This window comes from Scyliorhinus canicula, unplaced genomic scaffold (genome assembly GCF_902713615.1).
Source record: "Scyliorhinus canicula unplaced genomic scaffold, sScyCan1.1, whole genome shotgun sequence".
NCBI lineage: Eukaryota > Metazoa > Chordata > Chondrichthyes > Carcharhiniformes > Scyliorhinidae > Scyliorhinus > Scyliorhinus canicula.
This window is the reverse complement of record NW_024055445.1, coordinates 176,037-181,612: the sequence shown is the minus strand read 5'-3', so window position 1 is coordinate 181,612 and position 5,576 is coordinate 176,037. Positions and strand designations below refer to the sequence as shown.

General features: G+C 44.3%; 1 long non-coding RNA gene across 1 annotated transcript; it reads right to left on the bottom strand.

The window, feature by feature from the left end:
* Positions 1-3,165: 3,165 nt before the first annotated feature.
* On the bottom strand, positions 3,166-3,989 carry LOC119959453. The gene is made up of 2 exons (XR_005459208.1): positions 3,784-3,989; positions 3,166-3,643 (listed from the first exon to the last, which is right to left on the bottom strand). It is a non-coding gene; the product is annotated as an uncharacterized LOC119959453 (long non-coding RNA).
* Between the last annotated feature and the right edge of the window lie 1,587 nt (positions 3,990-5,576).

Sequence of the window (5,576 nt, the reverse complement as noted above, 5' to 3'; positions counted from 1 at the left end):
TGTGACACTAATATTAAAGATTATTATGAATGGGCCAAAGAGCCTCTATCCGTGCTGTAAAAAGGGGGAATGAATGAGAAGGGCTTTACAGAGAAACTGGCAAAGCCACAACATTCACCAGCTCTAAGGACACACCTTAGCTCCCTTTCCAATCTGAAAGCAGCCTGAGCTGGATTTACATTCCCCTTAATTCATCATTGCTGGGTGATAATCCTGTACTTCCTTACCTCACACCACTGTGACAGCACCTTCACTACACAGACTGCAGCAACTGACCAAACATCACCTTCCCAGTTATTCCTGAAGGCACCACCTTCCCAACCTGGCCCCTTGCCTGAGGTGTGGTGATCCTCAGGTCACATCACCGCCGGTCAGCTCTCTCTCCCGGGACAAGGCCCTGCTTCACAACCGCCATCTTGGTTCACCGGGGAAGCAGAGCGCATGCGCTGGCGTCTTGGTGATGCAACAGCTGGTGGTCGGGACCTGAAGGTTTCTGTTTCCAGCCGGGTCCTAGTGCCCGGGGCACATTCAAGCCAACAGGTTTTTAAGATCTTTCACCCACTCCCAGGCTGCAGCTGATGTTTGTAGCCTGGAGGTCTCTATGGATCACGGAGACATTCAGTGTGAGAGGCTGCAGCCTCTATATAGCTACCTGAAGGGGGTTATACAACGGGTGATTACATTTCGTGGTCCTTTCCCGTCCATTATCAGGATGTTTGTGTGATATTTTCTGACCCTCAGCGTGATATTTCTTTATTTAAAATACAGTTCAGCAGCAGGCTTACTGGTGATTTTTAAAGGAATAAAGGTTATTTATTTTCACAACCTTTCCCTGGATGTTTGAGCATCTAAGTCTCTCGGCTCTTTCACTCACTGACACAGACACAGAAATTAGGTACAGATCAAGTTGAAGCTGTGATGATGAAAATGGAATGTAGACTGCAATCTTTATATCGCTGCAGGTCTGATGTCTTCTTATTGAGCCGATCCTTTAGTTGGAGTGAAGCGTTTTTAAAAGCAAATAATTCTCATGAGTCTCTGAAGCTCCTTATAAGACCATAAGGCATAGGAGCAGAATGAGGCCATTTGGCCCATCGACTCAGCTCCTCCATTCAATCATGGTTTATATTGTTTCATCCCCATTCCCCTGCCTTCTCCCCATAATCCGTGATCCCCTTATTAATAAAGAACCTATCTATCTCTGTCTTAAAGACACTCAGTGAATTGGACGCCACAGCCTTCTGCGGCAAAGTGTTCCACAGATTCACCACCCTCTGGCTGAAGAAATTCCTCCTCATCTGTTTTAAAGGATCGTCCCTGTAGTCTGAGATGGTGTCCTCTGGTTCTATTTTTTGCTGCAAGTGGAAACATCCTCTTCATGTTCACTCTATCCAGGCCTCGCAGTATCTTGTAAGTTTCAATAAGATCCCCTCTCATCCTTCTAAACCCCAACGAGTACAGACCCAAAGTCCTCAAATGTTCTTGTAGATGAATATCCAGGAGGTTGGGTCTGAGGTGGGCTTGGAAGCTGGAATAAGTTCAGTCCTGTGGCTGCACTGGGAGACATTCAGCTCTGCTCGTTCAGCTGGTTCCTGGTGCTTCAGCTGCTTCTCACACACACATTTGCTTTGTTCAGGGTTTATTATACTGCATCCCTGACAATTAACTGCAGGGTTCAAATTTTGGGGCCCAGAACACCCCAATACAATAGCAGTTTACGATGCTCACTCACGCTCATCTCTGTCCCAATTCAAGGTCATTCTCTTGTGTTCAATACGGCACTTGGAGACCAACAGTCCCGAGATTTCATATTCCTCAAATGCTGGTTCATCCTGACACAACGACATATTTAAACTGCACAGGTGGCTGCAAAGTTTCGTTATTCAGGTCCGTATTTAACTAAGTATTGGTCACAGCATCGAATATTGCCCACAGTTTAATGTCCACAGTAACCTGTTAATTTGCAGCCTCTTTGGCAGAGTTTGTGGATCTGACAGTCTATAATATCTAATATTCTTGTGCTGAGTGTGACATCTTGAATCTACTTTGAGTCTGGTTAAAACAGTGCATTGTAGCTGGGTGGGGTAGGATAGCACTGTTGCTTCACAGTTTCAGGGTCCCAGATCCGATGCCCAGCTTGGGTCACTGACTGTGTGGAGTCTGCACTTTCTCCCCGTGGGTTTCCTCCGGGTGCTCTGGGTTGCTCCCACAAGTCCCGAAAGACGTGCTGTGAATTGAACATTCTGAATGCTCCCTCTGTGACCCAACCATGCGCCGGAGTGTGGTGACGAGGGGCTTTTCACAGTAACTCCATTGCATTGTTAATGTAAGCCTACTTGTGACAATAAAGATTATTATTATTATTATGGAGGGGGTGGGCGGTTACTCTGGCTGCCGACTTCTGTTCTGTGGTCTTGTCTATTCCCAGTGGTCTTGCAGAGGGAGCATGTGGCATCCACCGGAATGCGTGACACCTTCCACACCCAGTGGATTCCTCAGCGGACAGAGTGTTTCAGAGACACTGGGAACAATATTCTGGTTCAAAACTTCTTTTTCAGGCATTAGAACGGGAGGTTTGGCAGCTGGGCAACTCGAACCAAATATAACATCAAGATCTGACTCAATTCATTAGGACCTACATATCACAAACTGTCAATGTGTTTGTCTGTTCTGACTGTGGGAAGAGATTTCAAACATCAGTGTGACTGGAAAAGCCCCGAGACACACACACATCTGAGTGGGAGTGTTCCAGTGAACTGACTGTGGAAAGAGCTTTAACCAGTTACACAGCCTGAAAAATCATCTTGTTTCCTCTTGTGTGAGAGTCTGGGACCAGAGGGCATAACTTTGAGGAACGGGTCTCAAATTTATGACAGAGGTGAGGAGACATTTCTTCCATCAGAGGGTAGTGAATCTGTGGAATTCTTCAGTTGTGCAATCATTCGGTCTCTGGAGTTTACCATAAAAAGGCAAAGGTGAAGGTGACTTAACCCGGATGGGCCGCTTGGTGGCGCAGCGGCTCTTTAACTGAGGGGCCTTGAGTTCAGACACATCCCAGACAGGACTGGTGAGAAATATCTGTCTGGGAAAGGGGAGAAAACTGTATAATCGGGGAAAAGGATCAGTGCCGATGGACCTTAGAGAAAGGAGTTCAGATTAGACTTGTTTTCTTCTTTTTTCATTCAATATTTATTAAAATTTCAGAGAAAATATTACACAAAAGCTTATTTTGATGTTTACAAAAGGGAACATAGCGATTGAGGGTGACACTGATAACAGAACACATGCCCTCTGAGCTGCCAAATGTATGTACAACTGTAACAGACACAAGAGAGAACAGGAGCTCAACATAAAGGGAAGGCAAGAGTTGTGAATAAGATCCGAGATAAGTTACTTATTTAGACATGACATTGAGAGAAATTACTAGCTACAATTACATTACAGCCAAAATTATCTCGTACATTTTAAACTGAAAAGCAGAAATACTGTCCATGATTGTCTCAGTTACCGATGCAGAATAATAAACTGAGATAATTTTACTGTGAGAGTCACCAAGAGGAGATATTGTATTTGTGTCACACATAGATCATAATAAACAGCTGAGGGAAATCTACAGCGTCCGAACGTCAACCGATCACTTGATCTGTAAAAGAGAGAGAAAATGATGAAGCAGATGTTTATGATCTGGGACATTGATGTTAGAGTTTTTAATCAATCAAACATTTCGAGATGTTTTAAACGGCCTCTGTCAGTTTGAAGTGTGAGTGGATTGAATCTTCTCACCTTCACCAGAGTGACTGCAGCGCTGTAGGAAATGCTCAGGAAGAACAGGGTGATGAATGTGGAAGCGGTTGTCCAGATGTTCCCGTTATCATCCTCATTGTCTTCAGTCCAGGTGTGGTCTGTGGTATCTACGGGGATCGAGCCAAATATAATTAGTTTGTTTATTAATCCAGGATATGTTTTTTAATATTCTCGTTTCATTTTCTCCCGCTGCTAATTCATTCTTTAATATATTTGTCATTGCATTTCTACTGTTGAGTTCATGACACTCGGAAATCGATCTCTGTAACTTTTTTCTTCCAATTAAGGGGCAATTTAACATGGCCAATCCACCTACCCTGCACATCTTTGGGTTATCGGGGTGAGACCCACGTGTCACTGGGAAACTCCACTGGGACACAGACCCAGGAGCGGGATCAACCCCAGGTCCATGGTGGCGTGAGGCAGCAGTGCTAACCACTATGCCACCGTGCCGCCCTTGCCTGACGTCTGTGTTTGTTCTTTAGCTTTTGTGCCTGTGTGGATGCGAAATTCGTATTTCTTTACTCTTCTTTTGTGTGTCCCGATGTCTTTATAAGTGTCATTGTGTGTTCATGTGTCAATGAGTATTGATCTGTGTATTTGTGTGTCAGCGCCTGTGTGAACTTTGTTTATCTTCTGTTAATGTGTACATATGAGTGTTTTATTGTGTGTGTTTGTGTGTTGAAGTCTATGTTTATATATTAATGCCTATGTCAATATAAGTTTATACTTCCCTGTCCAGTAATGAAAGTGTTAATGTGTCTTTGTACGTTCAACATGCATGTCATTGTCTTAATGTTTGTGTCTGGATAAGTGCGTTTGTGTGTGTGTGTGTTTGTTGATGCGTGTATTTCTTCATAGAATCATCATTAAATATAATCCCTACTGTGCCGAACGAGGCTATTCGGCCCATTGAGTCTGCACCGACCCTCCGAAAGAGCAGTCTGCCTGGACGCATGCCCCTGCCCTGTCCCCAGAACATCGTATCCCCACCTAACGTTGTGGGCACTAAGGGGTAATATAGCCTGGCCAATCCACCTAACCTGCACATCTTTGGACTGTGGGAGGAAACTGGAGCACGCGGAGGAAACAGGAACAGACCCGGCAGAACGTGGGAACTCCACACAGACAATCACCCAAGGCTGGAATTGAACCCGGGATTATGGCGCTGTGAGGCAGAGGTGCTATTTATGCGTTGATGTTTGATTATAACTATCTATTGATGTGTGTTGATGACTCTATGTGTATTCATATGTGTTCGTGTTAGCGTGTGTACGAGTCAGCTAATATGTATCTACGTGTGTCCGTTAGTGTGGATTATTGTCTCTGTTTGAATGGAAATATTTCTGTCATCGTGAAATTCTGCTAATTTACATGTTATTGGTTACATTTCTGTTTCATATTCTTCTGTCAGCCTGCTTGTCTGGTTGTATATGTCTGTGTATCTGTGTGGACATGTGGTTGTATATGTCTGTGTACACGCGTGTACCCACTTGTGTGTGTGGAATTGTGTTTGTATGTGTGGATGTGCACGTGAGTCTGTGTGTTTCTAAACATGTGCTTTTTGTGTTTATGTGCATGCTTGTGAATTTTTGTGCGCATTTGCGTGTGTTTTTGTGTCAAAATATGTGTGGTCCGTTGTGCCTGGGTGTATGTTTGTGCATGTGTTTCTATGTGTGTGTTTGTGTCTACTTGTGAGCGTGTGTGTGTTTGTGGGTCTGTGTGCATGTGTGTGTAGTGTCTGTGTCTGTTTATCTGTCTGTGTATTTGTA